Source organism: Lichenostomus cassidix, chromosome W, assembly GCF_008360975.1.
Source record: "Lichenostomus cassidix isolate B80296 chromosome W, HeHo_3.0, whole genome shotgun sequence".
NCBI classification, from domain to species: Eukaryota; Metazoa; Chordata; class Aves; order Passeriformes; family Meliphagidae; genus Lichenostomus; species Lichenostomus cassidix.
The window spans coordinates 4,725,048-4,743,628 of record NC_139510.1 but is presented as its reverse complement, the minus strand read 5'-3'; the positions used below and the strand labels follow the sequence as shown (position 1 = coordinate 4,743,628).

At 45.0% G+C, this 18,581-nt stretch overlaps 2 long non-coding RNA genes and 1 pseudogene across 2 annotated transcripts in view; 2 read left to right on the top strand and 1 right to left on the bottom strand.

Moving 5' to 3' along the window:
* The window catches only part of LOC146425354 (uncharacterized), a 357,803-nt gene that overhangs the window by 303,488 nt on the left and 35,734 nt on the right, over positions 1-18,581 (bottom strand). The window lies entirely within an intron of this gene.
* LOC146425355 (uncharacterized) overlaps positions 1-18,581 on the top strand; it is a 569,707-nt gene that overhangs the window by 524,145 nt on the left and 26,981 nt on the right. The window lies entirely within an intron of this gene.
* Positions 1,136-18,581, top strand: part of LOC146425356 (uncharacterized) — a 38,330-nt pseudogene continuing 20,884 nt past the window's right edge.

Here is an 18,581-nt window from a genome sequence, read left to right as displayed (position 1 = left end):
CCACCACACAACTTTCCCAGCTCTTTAATGTTTTAAAGGGGGACCCTGATCTAAACTCACCACGGAAATTGACTCCTGAGGTGCGATGAGTGCTGAATGAAGTGCAGCAAGCTGTTTCTGCTCGTCAGGTTCATTGAGTGGATCCTTCTATTGATATCACTGTTTTCATTACTGCTCCAGACCTCCATCCTACAGGTATCATTGGCCAGTGGAACAAACAATGGGCTGACCCTTTGCATATCCTGGAATGGGTCTTTTTGCCTCATCAGCCAAAAAAGACAGCACCCACGTTGTTCGAATTGATCGCTTGTCTGATAATCAAATGTGGTCATCGGTGTTTACAAATGATGGCAGCGGATCCTGCAGCGATTGTTTTTCCTGTATCGCGGGACAGCTTTGAATAGAGCCTTGCTAATAGCGCTCCTTTGCAAAGTGCACTGCAAAACTTTTCAGGGCAGATTGCTTATCCCCTGCCCAGCCACAAATTACTACATTTGGCAAATTTAACCAGTTTCACCTTGTGACCAAAGAACAGTCAGGTGCCAGTGAACGGACCCACCAACTTCATGGATAGTTCTGGAAAAACAGGAAAGGCCATTGTCACCTGGAAGGAGGGATCTGAGTGGCAGGTGCTGAAAGGCCACGAGTCAGGCTCTGCCCAGCTGGTCGAATTGAAGGCAGTTGCCATGGTTTTTCAGCAGTTCTCTCAGGTACCTTTGAATTTGGTCACTGATTCTGCTTATGTAGCAGACCAACTAAACATTTAGATTGTTCACTTCTAAAGGAAGTCAATTATGTGGCTCTGTTTTCACTATTGCAAACTTTGTAGAGTGCAATTCAAGTTCGAATGCACCCATATTACATTTTGCACTTTCGATGCCACACCAAATGACCAGGTTTTATAACAGAAGGCAATGCCAGGGCTGACATGTTAGCCAACCCTGCGTGGATGGCACCTCAGCCTGACAAAATTGCACAAGCCAAGGCATCGCACAGTTTCTTTCATCAGAGTGCACATACCCTGCAGAAGCAGTTTCAGTTGATGCCAACTGAGGCTCATGACATTTTCAGCGCTTGTGCTGATTGTCACTGACTCGCTGCACCTCTGCCACCAGGGGTAAACCGCAGAGGCCTAATGGCCTTGCAGCTGTGGCAGACGGATGTGACGCACATCCCTGAATTTAGCCAATTCAAATATGTGCACGTGTCTATTGACACTTTCTCCTCAGCCATGTGGGCATCTGCTCATACTGGAGAAAAAGGCTGCGATGTCATTGCCCATTGGAAATTGGCTTTCTCGGTCCTGGTCGTGCCATCTACTGTGAAAACTGATAATGGTCCTGCCTACGCCTCGCAGAAGGTGTGGCAGTTTTTGTACCTATGAAGTGTAGACCATAAATTCAGTATTCTGCATTCTCCTACTGGCCAAGCCATTGTTGAACGCGCTCATGGTACTTTGAAGCGTGCTTTGGAAAAGCAAAAAGGGGGAATGCATGGAGAAACCCCACAGAGCCGCCTGGAAAAAGCTTTGTATACAATTAATCACCTCACAGTGCCACCAAATTCGAATAATCCTGTAATCTTGAACCACGTTTTCTCTCATTGCAGTCATCAGGCGAGACACACTTTCCCCAGGCGGAGGTCTGGGTACAGAACCTACTTACTAACACCTGAGTGTCACTGTTGGACCGCTAGCGGAGTGAAGAGTCAGGAACTTTCTCGGGTGATCAAAAGGATTCTGAATTTATTATTTATTTTAGCAATTATATAGACTTCAACAGGCTGTTTGGATTGGACCAATTCAAAACCTCCCCCAGGCCGACTGGCCAGGCTTGAACCACCTATCTTCCAAAAGACCATTTCAATAACACAAGAACTTTATCTTTATTTATAAAACATAGGAAGAAGAAGAGAAAAGTTCCCATGGGAAAGAATCTGTGTTGCCACTCCTGGGAAGGCCCACATGAGCTTATTGCTTGGGGTCGTGGGTATGCTTGCGTTTGCACAGATACTGGGTTACGGTGGCTGCCTGCAAGATGCGTTCACCCTGACCTGCGGCTCCAGAGACAGAACCGGCAACCTCAGAATGATAACCAGAATGCGAACTATCAACCGAATGATCCTTGTGATGATGGCCAGGATATCGATTAGGCAGACGGTCCTTCCACAAGCAGAGACTGAACTTTAGGTTTCTTTTAATATGGAGTCAGAAGCAAGGACTTTGAAAGCTATGTTTTGAATTAATTTTGATAGAACTGTGATATAGAATTGAGTTTTGATAGATGTATCACCCATGGTATTGCTGGAGAGTCTCTCTGTCCACCTTGAATCAGCATCTGGTTTGGGCTCTGTTTGGTAACTGGCCACTACCGAGCAGACCCCTTATCGGTATTCAGTTTAGGCTCTGGTAACTGGCCATTACCAAGCAGATCCTTTATGCTGAGTTTGTACTCCCTTCTTCAAGGGACTTGCAGAGGATTACAAGCAATACCTTTTGGTTTTTAAATAAAAAGGGGGAACTGTGGCTGCACAGGACCTCGCTTGGGAAACTTTCCTTTCTCTTGTGAAGTATGAGAAACATAGATAAGGACTGTGAGAACTGAGTGTGTTTGGAATTGAGTGTTGTAGCACCTCAGCCAATCACCCCGGGGGATGGGTGACCGCTATCCAATCACAATATTGTTCTCGCCTGTATATAAAGTATGGTAATCACAATAAACCTTCAGTTGCTTTGACCAAGCTGGTGTGTGCTCCGATCACTTCGTTCCAGGTACAACAGCGACACCACTTGGAGACCTGTGCCAGGCAACCCCCTCTGGAGCTCAGAGAGAAACAATGGATTCCTCACACTTGTGTGTTCCATCTTTTTAAAGGGACCCTGGGTAAAACGCTCCAGTTCAACTTCTGGCTTCCTGGTCTTAAAGGGACAGTAATAATCTTGGGCAGGTTGGTGTAGAGAAAATACGGAATACAATACACATTCTTTTGGGTCACCTAGGCATCCTGGTTTAAAAGACAGGTGTCTGCCAAGGAAGGCGGGAACCTTCCTGGAATGAAAAAGATGACCCCTACCTCCAAATTATTATAACTTTCAAATTACGGGGCTTTCAGGCAAAGACATGAGAAAAGGAATAAGAGTTCTTTACTAGAATACATATATATATATATATATATATATATATTGCTAGCTGATTTCCGAATATTGTTAGGCTATTCTTAAATCCTAGCAGTGGGACAGTCCAGGTTAATTGAACTTTGCATCCAGAGGTGGGACTTTCCCATTCAAAAGCAATTTCTTGACCATTTTCTTCCAAGGGTATGCAGAAAAAGGCATCCTTAAGATCAATCACTGTAAACCATTTCAGTGCTGTCAAGAATGTGTATGGATTAGCTAGTACTGGATGAATATCTGGTACTATTTTAATAATGGTGCTTAAATCTTGTACTAATCCATTTTGCTTTTTAACCAGCAATATTGGTGTATTATACTCTGATTCACACTCTCTTTTCCCAGCCTCAGTGTAACCAGGAGTTAAGCTGGTGTAGAATCCCCCAGTTCCCATCAATCTTCATTTTCTAATGCAACAGCCTATAAGACCAGGTGTAGCTTCCCAGCCTGCAGACATTCCCTGCTTCCACTATCCCTCTTCTTTACAAAGAGCACACTGGTCTTCCCTTAATCATTGTCAGGGAAATGGTAGGAGCCTCCTGCCTCCCATTCCCCTTGATCTCCCCCAATCCCCTCTTCCCCCTACCTTGTTAGCCAGTCCATTAGCTCCCTCTGGAGTCAAAAGTATGTCCATATATCTTTTATTTTCCCTTTTAGTTTGTCCTATTTATTTTTCCTTATCCCTGTTGCGATATGCTTTCCAAGCTTCTAACAACTTTCCTCAGTCACGTAACTCCACTCCTTCCAGTTTCTAGAGTTTCTTTCTAATATCTGGGGCCCACTGCCCTATAAAGATTGTTGCTAGGTGTACTGCTTCCTCTGGTTCTCAGGATCCAGATTAGTATATTTTCTGGCAGTCACCTTCAATCGTTCCATGAAAGTCATGTGAGATTCAGTACTGACCTGCTGTGGTGGGTTGACCTTGGCTGGACACCAGATGCCCACCAAGCCACTCTATCACTACCCTTCCAGCTGGAGAAGGGAAAGAAAATAAGATGGAAAACAACTTGTAGGTTGCGATAAGGCATTTTACTAAAGCTAAAGCAAAAGCAAAAGTTTGTATGTGCATAAGGAAAGAGAAAAAAAATAGGTTTATTTTCTACTTCCCATCATCAAGTGATGTTCAGCCACTTCCTGGGAAGCAGGGCTTCAGCATGTGGAGCAGTTGCTCTGGAAGGCAAACATTGTAAATAACAAATTCCCCCCTTCCTCCTCCCTTGCTTAGCTTTTATATCTGAGTTGATGTCGTGTTATGGAATATCCCTTTTTTTCAGTTTGGGTCAGCTGGCATAGTTGCGTCCACTCCTAGGATCTTGCCCACCCCCAGCCCCTTGATGGGGGGATGATGTTGAGAGACAGCACCAATGCTGTGCCAGTGCTGCTCAGCAGCCAAAACACTGGTGTGTTCTCAACACCTTTCTGGCTCCCAATGCATAATACAGCACTGTGAGGGCTGCTGTGGGGAAATGAACTCCAGCTCAGCCAGACCCAATACACCTGCTTTACCTCATACAGTTTTGACCAGTTCATGCTTCACACCAAATAATACCCGTCTCTGATAGCTTGTTAAATGATCTCAGGGCCCAGGTCAATTAGGGTCCCACCTTGGGTCTGTAGAAGGAAAATTCTGATCTACAGTTCCCTCTAAGTCTCCATTAGTATGTGCCCCCTCCACCTGCTTTCTGGCTGCACTCAACACCATCTTTTTCTCTGTACTATTCAAGAACATATCTAACATGACTTGTATATCATTCCAGTCAGGGTCTTGGGTCCTAATTATGGTTTCAAACACTTTAGCAGCTCTATCTGGGTCTTCCATATAAACTCCTGCCACCTGCTTCAATGACATTAAATCCACAATTGAAAACAGGTTTTTTACTGTTACTGGACCATGATTCCCCACTGCCTGCTAGCAGGTAGCCATAAGAACATCTCCAGCATCTCCTCCAGCATCTCCTCCAGCATCTCCTCCAGCATCTCCTTGCCGCCTTCTAGTGTGTGCTGCAATTGGACTAAAATTCTCAGATCCTCCAAAATGTTCTTTCTGTTCCAGTCCACTTTCCCATGACCTATTCATAGGTCTAGACACATTTCCTGGAAATTCATCATTCCCCCCCTGTTGGAAAACGCAGTTTTCCAGCAAAACTTATGCTAACTGAATATACCTGAGCAGGGCCTCAGCATACTCAGGCCTCAGTAAAATCCTAACAAGCTACAGTGGCTTGTTTACCTGAGAATGTTCTGTGGGAAGAATGTCATGGGAAAGAATAGGGAGTCAGAAGTGTTATGAGAAAGAAAAAGGGAGTCACCGGGAAGATCCCTGAATGTGTGAGAACAGACTGCAGGTGTGTGTGTAGCTATAATTAGTAACTTCTGTAACAGTATATAAGTTTCTCGTTTGGTGAAATAAAATGGAGCTTACTCTATATCTCATATTGAGACTGCCGTGAGTTTCCCTCTCGTCGTTATGTTACCCCCCCTTCTCTGCCCAGGAGCAATCATCAGTTCTAAATCATCCTCCTCCTCTCGCCTGCACTTTAAGCACCTCTGTCCTATGCTACACACAGAACAACATCCCTTCAACCCTTTGCCTTGCCTTGCCTTCCTTTCCCTTCCCTTCCCTTCCCTTCCCTTCCCTTCCCTTCCCTTCCCTTCCCTTCCCTTCCCTCTAAACTTAATGGATCTTGAGAGGTCTTCCCACATTTATTTTGACATTCTGGGGGATTTCCTACAATGAAAAACAAGTTGACATAAGGAACTTCATCCTACTTATTGTCCCTTCTATCAAGCAACATTAATTGCAATATGGTATTATATTGTAAAGTTCTGCCCTTAGGCCACTTCTCTTGATCTTCCAATGTGTAAAGTGGTCACCACTGATTATAAAATTTTATAAGTTTTTCTTGCATAAGGGTGATACCAAAAAGGTAATTCAATTTCTACTGTGAGCTTTTAGCAGACAAGACACCGTGACTGTGAACATTTAGCAGAGAAACAAGGCCTTTAGAAACTGCTCTTCAGGCAAGGATGTTTGTGGCTAGCACAGGCCTTTCCCATGAGAATTCTTTCTCTCTTCTTCCTGTGTTTTTATAAACAAAGATAAAGTTTGGATGTTTGTTGAAACAGTTTCTCAAGATATGGACAGTTCAGGCCTGGCCAATCAGGCCTAGAGGGAGGCTTCGAACTGACCAATCTGGGTGACCTTTGAAAAGTCTATATAAGTTGGAATTAAATAATAAAACCTTCTTCTTGATGCCACACTTTGAACCTGGACCATTTTTCTCTGCTAGCGGCTCAACAGCGACAGATGTTGGAAAATAAAAAAGAGACATCTGGCTTAGGAATGCAACTACAGCCAAAACAAGGACTGAGTTTGGGAACTTGGGGAACATGGGGAAGGTTTTTACGGTAATGGACAAATTATAGTATGCATGTAGTGACTGTGTATTAGCAACACACTTGTCGAAATCAGGGGACATGTTAAGAGGAGTTATACCCCATGCCATTCCAGGTGCCTGAATAAATGATGCCCTCTTAAACCCTAAATTGGTGTTAAGGAGTTTTATTTTATCCAGTTTTCAGTAATTTGGTGACAAGGGGATCACCCCCAATTTGTTTCCAGTGTTTCAAGACACATCCCAGTAGTGACACCTGTGATACCTCCTTTGATGTTTTGATGTTTTATTTCCCATTATAACAAATTACTGTTGTATTGGGCTTGTCTGGCCTGGTTTTCAGGGGGAGGGGGGGGAACTGCAGGGATGGCTTCTGTGAGAAACTGCCAGAGGCTTCCTCCATGCCTGGCAGAGCCAATCTCCGCCAGGTCCAAAGACGGATGTGCTGCTGGTCAAGGCTGGGCCAATTAGAAATAGTAGTAACACCTATGTGATAACATATTTAGGAAGAAAGAAAAAAATTATGGTGCACTTTTAATTGTGGCCAGAGAAGAGTAGGGTGAGAACATGTGAGAGGAACAACTATGCAGACACCAAGGTCAGTGGAGAAGGAGGGGCAGGAGGTGCTCCAGGCACTGGAGCTGAGATTCCTCTCCAGCATTTAGTGAATACCATGGTGAAGCAGGCTGTCCCCCTGCAGCCCATGGAGATCCATGGGGATGCGGAGATCCACCTGTAACCTGTGGCGGATCCCCACGCCAGAGCAGGTGGATGCCTGAGAGGAGGCTCTGACTCTGTGGCAGGCCCAATGAGAGAGGAGTCCATGCTGGAGCAGCCTGCATCCCATGGAAGAATGACCCAGCTGCAGCAGTTTGGGGAGGACTGTTGCCTGTGAGATGGACTCACATTGGAGAAATTCATGAAGAACTGTCTCCTGTGGGAGGGACCCCACAGTGCAGCAGGGGGACAACTTGTCTCCTTGAGCAGCAGGAGAAACAACAGGTGATGAACTGACCATAACCCCCATTCCCTGTCTCCCTGCGTCGCTGGGGTAGGAGGTAGAGCTGGGAAGGAGGGAGGGGTGGTGAAAATGTGTTTTTAAGGGTATTTTTTATTTCTAATTTTCCTGCTTTGATTTTGTTACCAATAAATTAAATTAATAGCTTTGGGGGTTCAGGGTGACGCTGCAGAATCAGACAGCTGCAGTGATATTTTAACTCTGGTTAAATGTGAAACCTTGGGAGAGACAAACGAGTTGCATCTAGCAGGAGCCTAGACAAAGAGTAGGATAAGACTGTGTTTACCTTATGCATAGTAGTTAACAGAAGATTAGGCGAGGAGATTGTAATCTGTAGCCCTTAAGAAATGCAAATCATGTAACCCTAGAAGCCGAGGTTTTGTAACTGCTGAGCTGCTGGTTTGTAACAATATATAAAGATGTGCCTTGTACAATAAAGTTGGCTTTGCCTGAACCAGGCAAAGTCTGTATAATCAATCACAGACAAATGGTGCCCCTGTGTGAGGAGCAATTAAATGCCTAGCTGAGATTCCATTGGTGAGCCCCGTGGGACTTTAAGTGCTGCTGCAAGAAGCAGGAAGCTGGCCAGCAATTGACCCCTTCGGATTTGAAGGTGAGCCACGGAGGACATGGGGACCAGACAGTCCTCAGTGGACCGCCATGTTCTTGAACTTATGTCTTTTTTACTTGAAAAACATAGAAAATCTGTGCCTTCTGTTGAAGTTTGGGGGGGGGGGGGTTGGAATTTTCTCCATCCCTGTTACTAGGGAACCAATGACCAGGTACTAAAGGACCATTAACTCTTTTTGTAAGAGACAAAGGGTGTGGCTGCTGTGTCTGGGTATGGTGAGGGGAGGAGGCATCTGACCATTGGGATTTCACTTTCTCACTGGGCACCGGAGGGAGGCAGAGGGAAGTTGCTGTTTTCCTTTGGCTGTGACAGCAGGACATCCAGCTGATGCCTGATGGTTTTTGTCCTTTTTCTTTATAGTCTTTTTATACCCTTTTTATACAGTTTATACCCTTTCCCTTTCCCTGTACTTTTCACTCCCTGTACCTTAGCCCTACATGCTTATAACCCTTGTACTCTGATAATTTAGCCTAGTTCGGGGTCCTCTGGGGAAGACAAAACATCCCTACTATCTCAGAATTAGAGGCTCCAACCTTGAATGGAGCCTCCTCTCTGGAACATGTTTTTCTAAACTAGATTGTAGCCTCATTTGGGGGGGATAATTAGAATAGAGGGACAATTACTTCATTTGTTAGGTTTCTTATTGGGGGATTTAAGATAGATATGCTAATTTGTGAGGTCCATAAAATTGTATACACGTTGTACCTGGTGTGCTTCGTCGGCGTGGTTCCACCTTCGATGAGGGGGCACCTGGGATCCTATTAAAACCAAGGTAATATCCTTTTTCCCTTTACTGTGGTGTCTGTGTCTTATTTTTAACAGCTTTTAAGGCATCGCAGCTTTGCACTGCCTTCTCTTCCTGGCTGGGTGAGCTCTCGCTTGCGGAAGTGCCCGGGATTTCAACCCTTTTCCCCACTTGGAATGCGCACCTGCCTGGCTGCGTTTTGCAATAACTGTGGAGGAGCCCGGCTGTCGCTGCCCCTGCCCCTGCCCCCACTTGTCAGAACGCACCACGGCATCTGCCATAACTGCGGACTTTTCTGCCACCTTTGCTGGCTAGCCCGGGTGAGCCAGTCCTGCTGCTCCAGCTCACTGCTCTGAGCTCTCTGCTGCGCGTGGCCCTGCCACCCAGCCCGCCTGCCATTACCAACCACATGAGACTGACCTGACCTTGTGCAACAGCGCCCCCTGCAGCTCTTCAGGAGTCATCGTACTTGCCCTGCCCGGCTGGGAGCTCAACAGTGTTAACATAGGGTTAAAATATTTCTAAAATCGGGATAGTTAAGAATAGGCTTTGGGAACGGGAGTAGGTAAGAACCGCTTGTACAGGGTCAGGTTGACATGAATACGAAGATTGCTTAGAAAACATCGGGATTGTTTCAGTTAACTGATGCGGATTCACACCTGCGAAATAAATCAGAAATATTGCGGGAGGAGGGGGGCTTAAAGTCATGCTTGGGAGAAAACAATAGAACAATGTTGATGATTAACATATGATCATACCACTGTTAGGTAAGGGAAGGTATAAAATGTATTCACTTCAGATCCATGTTGAAGTCAGATTTGGGTAGATGTTACACCCCGGCTTCCTGAGCTCGAGAATAAAGGCACCTGCATATAATCATTCAGTGATTATGTGTTTTCCACGCTAACAACAGTGCCCCTGCTGGTTGTGACTGTGACTACATCAAACAGGAAAGTGCTTGGCAGCCCAGGGACATCTGCCACCAGGTTTCTGGTTTTTGGTTTTTATTGCTGCTTGTTGTTGTTGCTTGTTTACTTCGGTATAGATACTAGTAAAGAACTGTTATTCCTTTTCCCATATCTTTGCCTGAAAGCCCTTGATTCCAAAGTTATAATAATGTGGAGGGGAGGGGGTTCACATTCTCTATTCTGAGGGAGGTTTCCACCTTCCTTAGTAGACACCTGTCTTTCAAACCAAGACACCTTCCCAATCCCTTAAAAACATGCTGTGTTGGGTGGCTGCCAGAGTGCCCAAGCTAAACCTGAGCATGGCTTTTTCATCAGAGGTGTGGGATGAGGCGGGAGTTAAATTATGGGATCGTGCTACAGGAGGAGATGAGGCAGCCACTCAAATGCTGCCTGCCTGGAGGGTGATATTGGAGGCTATTAAAGCGCAGGAAAAGACTAACAAAGAGAAAACTGCTTCTGAAAGCAGCTCCCCCTCCTCGGAGGGAGCGGCGTCTGATGCCGCACCTTCTCCAACTGCTTCTGTACCCTCTGCTGCCGCGTGCCCTGATCCCTCTAACCCACCCTCTATGGAGGTCGCTCTTAAACCTCCTCACGTGTTCTTGGTGGATTTGGAAGTTGATCCCAGACCTATTAACCCTACTCAGAAGCCTGATTTGTTTCCTCCAAATCCCCGTGATCATTGGGCTAACATAACACAGGAGGCGTTGAAGGAAAGACTTTTTGACATAGCTGAAAAAATAGTTGCGTCTGTCATATATCGCCAAGGGCAGGGTCCAACCTGGGAATCTATTCCTTTTTCTGCCATTACAGAACTGCGCCGTACCATTACAGAACACAGCACTCATTCACTGTATTTTGCAAGCATGATTACCTCTGTTTTTTCTTCCTACATGTTAACTCCTCATGACCTGAAATCTTTGTCACAACTGCTATTGAAACGCACTCAATATACTGTTTGGGAGGCGGAATGGCGCAGAGGCCTGGAAAGACTTTTGCTCACTTAGGCAATAGGAACCAACAAATAGCTGCCCTGACTATAGATGCAACGCGTGATGGCACAAATATCCCCGTCACCTGTACAAGTGAATCTAGGAGGGATTCCTCAACCCCAGCCTCAGCCTTACGCCCAGCTACAGCAGGCAGCACCAGCGTGGACCTGGTCAGCTCCACAATAGTAACCCTTTTAGACTCCTCAGTGCATTTGTTATCAACTGGGACATTTGGACCGCTGGGGGGAGGTCACAATGCATTGTTGCTAGGGAGATCTTCTGTTACCCTTTCTGGTCTTTTTGTTTTCCCTGGAGTAATTGATTCTGATTTTACAAGTGAAATCAAAATTATGGCGTGGACTCCCTTCCCACCCTGCACTGTACCTGGAGGGTCCCGCATTGCTTAACTGCTTTTCTTTTCTGTATCTCCTATATTACCCTTGTGTGATTTCGATGGGGGGGAGGGGGGTTCAGCTCCACAGGAGCCCCAGAAATTTGGTGGACACAGCAGATCCCAGAAAAGCGTCCAATATGCCAGTGCAAGCTTTTTATCAGGGGCAGAGTGTAGTACTGACTAGGATTGTAGATACTGGAGCAGATGTTACTGTAATTTCTCGAGCTAAGTGGCTACCTAATTGGCCTTTAGCTCTGGTTTCACAAAACCTTCCAGGAATTGGTGGAGTGAGTAATAGTCAACAAAGTAAATATATGATACAAATCATAGGTGCTGATAATCGCATTGCTAACATCAAACCTTTTGTTTTGACAGTTCCCATGGTGTTGTGGGGAGGAGATCTCTCAGCTCGGTCTGAGATTGCAATCTGATTTTTAGCAGGGGCCACTGTGGCATGCACCACCCCACAATTGACATGGAAAAGGACTAAACCCATTTGGGTTGATCAGTGGCCCCTACCTGAAAAGAAGCTGTGCACACTAGAAGAATTAGTAGAAGACCAATTACAAAAAGGGCATATTGTTCACTCCACTAGTCCCTGGAACTCTCCTGTTTTTGTAATACAAAAACAAACAGGTAAGTGGTGCTTACTCCACGATTTGAGAAAAATTAATGATGCCATGGAGGATATGGGAGCTTTACAGCCAGGACTCCCTTCCCCCATGATGATCCCACGAGATTGGGCTTTAACAGTCATTGATTTAAAAGATTGTTTTTTCACTATTCCTTTGCATCCCGCCGATGCCCCTAAATTTGCCTTTACAGTTCCTAGCACAAACATGCAAGCCCCCTGAAAAGATTTCACTGGGTAATACTACCCCAAGGGATGAAAAATAGCCCAACCATTTGTCAGCAATTTGTAGCACACGTTTTAAGTCCAGTACATCAACAAGTACCAGCTGTGTTAATTTACCATTACATGGACAATCTTTTAATTGCAGCTGAAAGCCCTCAACTCACGGAGGAAGCCCTAGACCTTACCACAGATGCTGTAAATAAAGCGGGACTGTGTATAACCCCAGAAAAAATTCAAAAGCAACCCCCTTGGCAATATTTGGGCTGGCACATCAGGTCCCAGACCATTCATCCTCAAGCCTTGAAATTACAGCCAAAAATTTCTACACTTCATGATGCACAAAAATTATTAGGGACTATTATCTGGGTACATCCTCTATTAGGCATTTCAAATGCAGAACTTGCCCCCGTTTTTGCCTTGTTGAACGGGGATCCTAATTTGTTGTCACCCTGCACAGTGACACAAGAGGCCACTGAGGCCCTGCAGAAGGTCACTGATGCTTTGCAGAAAAGGCAGGCATGTGGATATGCACCAAAACTACCTTTTTGCCTAATTCTTTTGAATCCAGCAAAACAGCCATATGCCTTAATTTACCAATGGGATCCTTCTGCGCCAGACTGTCTGCTAATGATTGAATAGGTTTTTTTACCACATCAAATGACAAAAACTATTACCACATAGCATGAAATGTTTGCCATTTTGATTATTAGAGTGCAGAACTGCCTTTTTGCTTTAGCAGGACAGGATTTTATGCAGATATGTTGGCCTGTGGTTTCACCTTACTTGCAGTGGTTGCTATAAAATTCACATGCTTTACAAATTGCTTTATGTGATTTTACAGGTCAGCTTACTTCACATGCTCATGCATACCACTTGCTAACTGCATCATTCAACCTATTAGCCACATGTCGTGGGTTTGAGATAGGACTTTGCTAGGAAGACGCACAAAAAAGGGCAAACAGGCTTTAAGCTTAAAGTTGCAAAAGGTGATTTAATTACTTAACAGAATTGGAGGATAAATGCAAGGTAAAAATAAACTTTTTATACATTATTTTGTTTACTCTCCCCTCCTTCTTACGAATCTATAGTATTCACCCCCTTTCCTCTTTTACAATCCACAAGCCAGGTTGGGGGGGGCAGGGTGTGGGGTCTCTTTTCAGTTCACAGAGCAGATTTTCAAATTTATTTATCACTACAATTCTTCTACTACAAATACTCTTTATCTCTACTTGTTTCTCTCTCTCTTTCTCCAGGCAGTTTTCTGCTCTCACCTCCACTCTCTTAAGAAGCAGTCTCTGCACTCACCCCACCCCTTCCCTCTTTCCAAACTAGCAACACAGACAGGGGCAGGTTGAGGGGTCCTCTGGTCAGTCTAATCAGGAAAAGAGGTTTTTTACTTAGCCAGGGGTCCTTCCCACGAGAGACAGTCTTCTGAGAACTTCTTTGGCGTGGGTCTAATCTCACGAGCAACATCCCGCCTGAAATTTTGCTGCAACATGAGTTTTTTTGTCCATAGGGTGCTGTGCAGACTCTCCCAAGCTGAGGCTAGGCTGCTTCTATTCCAGGAGCAAGGCCTTTCTCTCTCTTGCAAGGCCTTTGCAGTTTTAACTCTTAAATGAGACTTCTACTGGTTCACAGTCTTTTCCAGGCATCCACCTGCCCTTCTGGCGTGGGCTGTGGGCAGAATTTCTGCACTCCTGTGGACTCCATGGGCTGCAGGGGGACCTCCTGCCCCCCCATGGCTTTTACTGTGGCTTGCAGAGGGTTTTCAGCTCCAACACTGGAGCACCTCCTCCCCCACCTTCTTCACTGACCTTGGTACTCTCCATGCTGTTTTCTCTCTACATATTTTCACCTCCACCTCCTCTTCTTCTAACTATAAAGAAGTGAAAGAAGTGCGCGCTTGCTTTGTTTTGAATTTTTCTTAAATATGTTTTCACAGAGGCGTAACCAGCACCTCTAATTGGCCTAAACTTGGCCGGTAGCATGTCTATCACCTTCAGAGCCATCAGAGATTGGCTCTGCTGGACTTGATGTAAAAACTTTTAGAACTTGCACTCAGGACACACAGGAGCTATTTTTGTGCCACACCCCACCCCTCAGACACTTCCCTAGGCCTACTAGAACAGCTTCTGAGGGGTCTAAATTTTTCTTAGATGTTAAAAACACTTCACTGATGTTTTGGGCCAATCAAAACTACCACATCACACCTAAACAATCTGAAGTTCCTTTGCAAGCCCTGACGGTCTTTACCGATGGGTCAGGACTAACACACAAATCTGTGCTTCTGTGGATGGACCCAGACACCCATCAGTGGACATCAGATGTTGCCATTGTTTCAAGTTCCCCTCAAATCTTAAAACTGGCAGCTGTTGTGCATACTTTTGAGAAATGGGATACTCCCTTTAATCTTATCACAGATTCCTTTTATGTTGCAGGAATTGTTGAAAGAGCTGAATTCACAGTTTTGTGGGAGATTGCTAACCCATTACTTTTTTCTTATCTGCAGAAGCTTGTTTTTCTTTTAGATAACTGCAAAAATCCTTACTTTGTTATGCATATTCACTCACACACAACTCTCCCAGGTTTTATTGCAGAAGGTAACCAACAAGCAGACCTGTTGACATTGCCAGTAGAAGTTTTACCTAATCAGTTTGCCCAAGCCAAATTAAGTCACTCCTTTTTCCATCAAAATGCTGCTGCCTTGCAACGATCCTTTTCACTTGTGTATCAAAAAGCTAAGGACATTATTGCTGCATGCCCTGACTGCCAGCGCTGTAACTTAACCCTCGGCTGACATGGAATTAACCCCCAAGGTTTGCAGAGCCAATTGTGGCAAACAGATATAACACATTTTCCTGAATTTGGTCGCTTAAAATATATCCATTCCTCCATTGATACCTTTTCAGGAGCTCTGTTTGCATCTTGCCATGCAGGGGAAGCCGCAAAGGATGCTCAATGCCATTTTTTAGCTGTTTTTGCTTTTTTAGGTGTGCCACAACAAGTTAAAACAGATAATGGTCCTGTGTACATTACCTATTCTTTAGCTACCTTTTTTGCCTTATGGGGAATACAGCATACCACAGGAATCCCTCATTTTCCCGCAGGACAAGCCCTCATTGAACAAGCTCACAGCACACTGAAACGTTTATTGGGACAACAGAAAGGGGGAATGCAGGGTGCAACACCTCAGGATAGGCTACACAAAGCCGTATATGTTTGTAACTTTTTTAATTGTTATTCAGATAGCAAAACTCTGCCCATAATGCAACATTTTGGACAAAGTGCAGCAGCCACTGAAATTAAAGCTCCGGTCCTGATAAAGGACTTAGAATCAGGCAAAACACTTGGACCTTTTCCTCTTATTACATGGGGAAGAATTTATGCTTGTGTTTCCACAGATACAGGACCTAAGTGGATCCCTGCAAAAAACATTTGCCCATACAGAGAAAAAAGACCAATGCCACCTGAAGATGACCAACGCGAGGACAACAAAGACATCGAACACGAACTTTGATGTCCCTGGAGCGATGGTTTCACCTCCCCTGTCATGTTAGGCTGAGGAACATCCAACAAGGATTGTGGGAGACTAACTGTTCCTGGGAACAACTGTTTATAAGCGGTAGACTGGTTCAACGGCGTATTTGGAAGTTGGCAAACTACTAGGTGGCTTAAGAATTTGATAAAAACAGGAATATATGTTTTAGGAATTATATTGTGCATATTAATTTGTGTACCTTGTTTATTACAATGTGTGCAGTGTATAGTTGAAAAACAATTAAGCAAATTTTAAATGTTGAACAGAAATGGGGAGATGTGGGGGTTCAGGGTGACGCTGCAGAATCAGACAGCTGCAGTGATATTTTAACTCTGGTTAAATGTGAAACCTTGGGAGAGACAAATGAGTCACATCTAGCAGGAGCCTAGACAAAGAGTAGGATAAGACTGTGTTTACCTTATGCATAGTAGTTAACAGAAGATTAGGCAAGGAGACTGTAATCTGTAGCCTTTAAGAAATGCAAATCTTGTAACCCTAGAAGCCGAGGTTTTGTAACTGCTGAGCTGCTGGTTTGTAACAATATATAAAGATGTGCCTTGTACAATAAAGTTGGCTTTGCGTGAACCAGGCGAAGTCTGCGTAATCAATCACCAACAAATAGCTAATTTGAGCCTATTTTGCCTGTGACGGTATTTGATGAGTGATCTCTCCTGGTCCTTATCTTAAACCATGAACCCTTCATTATATTTTCTCTCCCCTGTCCAGCTGTGGAGGGGAGTGAGAGAGCAGCTTTAGTGGGTGCCTGGCAAACAGTCAGCATCAATCCACTACAGCTGTTTAGGAGCTCCTAGAAGGGACTCTAACCCTTCCCTGTTCCCACCTGAGGTACCTTCAGACCCAACCCCACAAAGCTTTTGCTTCGCCTTACGGGTAGGTTAACACCTGTAAAGTAAAGAATGCCTTTATCTTTCCAGGGGTCTTGCTCATAATTCCCTTGGCCTAGGGATTGAAAGCTCTCCCTGAGAATCCCTTGGTGCAAGCTGCAGGTCCTGTGATCCCTCAGATCCATTGAAATTCAGGATTAGGGTTCCATCTGGGTCACCAAAACTGTTACCAAAAAAAACCAACAAGAAAGTAAATTCTCTATAATTTTAGTGTTAGGAAGCAGGCATTCTTTATTACAGAGCCAGATGTTTGAAGGATAGCTCCACCTATCGCACATGCTGAGTATGGAAAAATCTCCTGCTTATATACTATATTTTACATACATATTCATAGGTTTTCCCAGAAGAAGCATAATGTGTTGGTTTGAAAACAAACCAGTGGGAGATCACAAGTCAAGATTGAAATTAAAAATAAGCGAAATAATACAAGGAAAAGCACTGACAAAGTCAGATACAACCTAACACCCTGTTAGGGTGGTAGTAGCAGTCCAACTGAAGTAGTCCAGTTGAAGTGGTGATCCTGTGAAGGTCTAGTCTCCAGCTGAAGATCCAGTAGTAGCTCTGGTCTTTTGGGAACCCAGTAGACAGGGCTAGCTCAGGCAGTTCCAAGGCTAGGTTATATCCAGGTGGGAACACCTGGCTCCTCCCTCCTCCGCAGAGCATCTCACAATGGGATGAGATAAGTTCATGAGTCACACGGTGGGTCCCTGATGGCCCATTGCCTGTCATACGGGGTGGGTCGTTAGCAAGTGATAATAGCTAACGGATGGCTCATTGCTTGTCATCCGGAGTGGGTGATAGCAGCTAATGGTCCACAGCTGGTGGTAATAGAATACTTAACTACATCAATATTGCAACCTAGGACATTATTTACCCCTTATTCTATTATTATCTACACAGTTCTCACTTAAGATAAGGTCTCTTTGTGGTACACAACAGGTTTCTCTATCTGCTTTCATCACTCACCAAGTATAACCAGGTCTTTGGGCAAAAACCACTCCACGGATGGGTTTGCCTTTGCCTGAGGTGGGACTAATCCAAACAGTCTTTTTTAAGAAACTTCTTACATGTATCACAGGGACTTTATTTCCATCCACTGTGTGCAAAGGTTCGGACTCGGCAGGACCGGCTCGATTGATAGAACTTCTTGTGTTAACCATCCAGGTGGCCTTTGCTAAGTTCAGTTCTCAATTTTTGAAGGTTCCCCTGCCAAGTGCTTTCAAAGTTGTCTTAAGTAGTCCGTTGCACCGTTCAACTTTCCCGGCAGCTGGTGCATGATAGGGGATGTGGTATATCCATTTAATTCCGTGTTCTCTAGCCCAGGTGCTTATGAGGCTATTCTTGAAATGGGTTTCATTGTTAGACTCGATTCTCTCAGGGGTACCATGTCTCCACAGGACTTGCTTTTCCAAACTTAAGATGGTGTTTCGGGCAGTAGCATGAGGCACAGGGTAGGTCTCTAATCATCTCGTGGTTGCTTCCACCATGGTCAACACATAGTGCTTTTCTTGGCGGGTTTGGGGAAGTGTGATGTAGTCAACTTGCCATACTTCCCCATACCTGTACTTTGACCACCGTCCACCATACCACAGAGGCTTCACCCGCTTGGCCTGTTTGATTGCAGCGCAAGTCTCACAGCTGTGGATGACCTGTGAGATGTTGTCTATGGTCAAGTCCACCCCTCGGTCACGAGCCCACCTGTATGTCGCATCTCTCCCTTGATGACCAGAGGCATCATGGGCCCAACGAGCTAGAAATAATTCTCCTTTGTGCTGCCAGTCCAGATCCACCTGTGACACTTCCACCTTGGCAGCTCGGTCCACCTGCTCGTTGTTACGATGCTCTTCATTAGCCCGAATCTTAGGTATATGTGCATCCACATGTCGAACTTTCACAGTCAGCTTTTCTGCCCGGGTGGCAATGTCCTGCCAAATCTCAGCGGCCCAGATGGGTTTTCCTCTGCACTGCCAGTT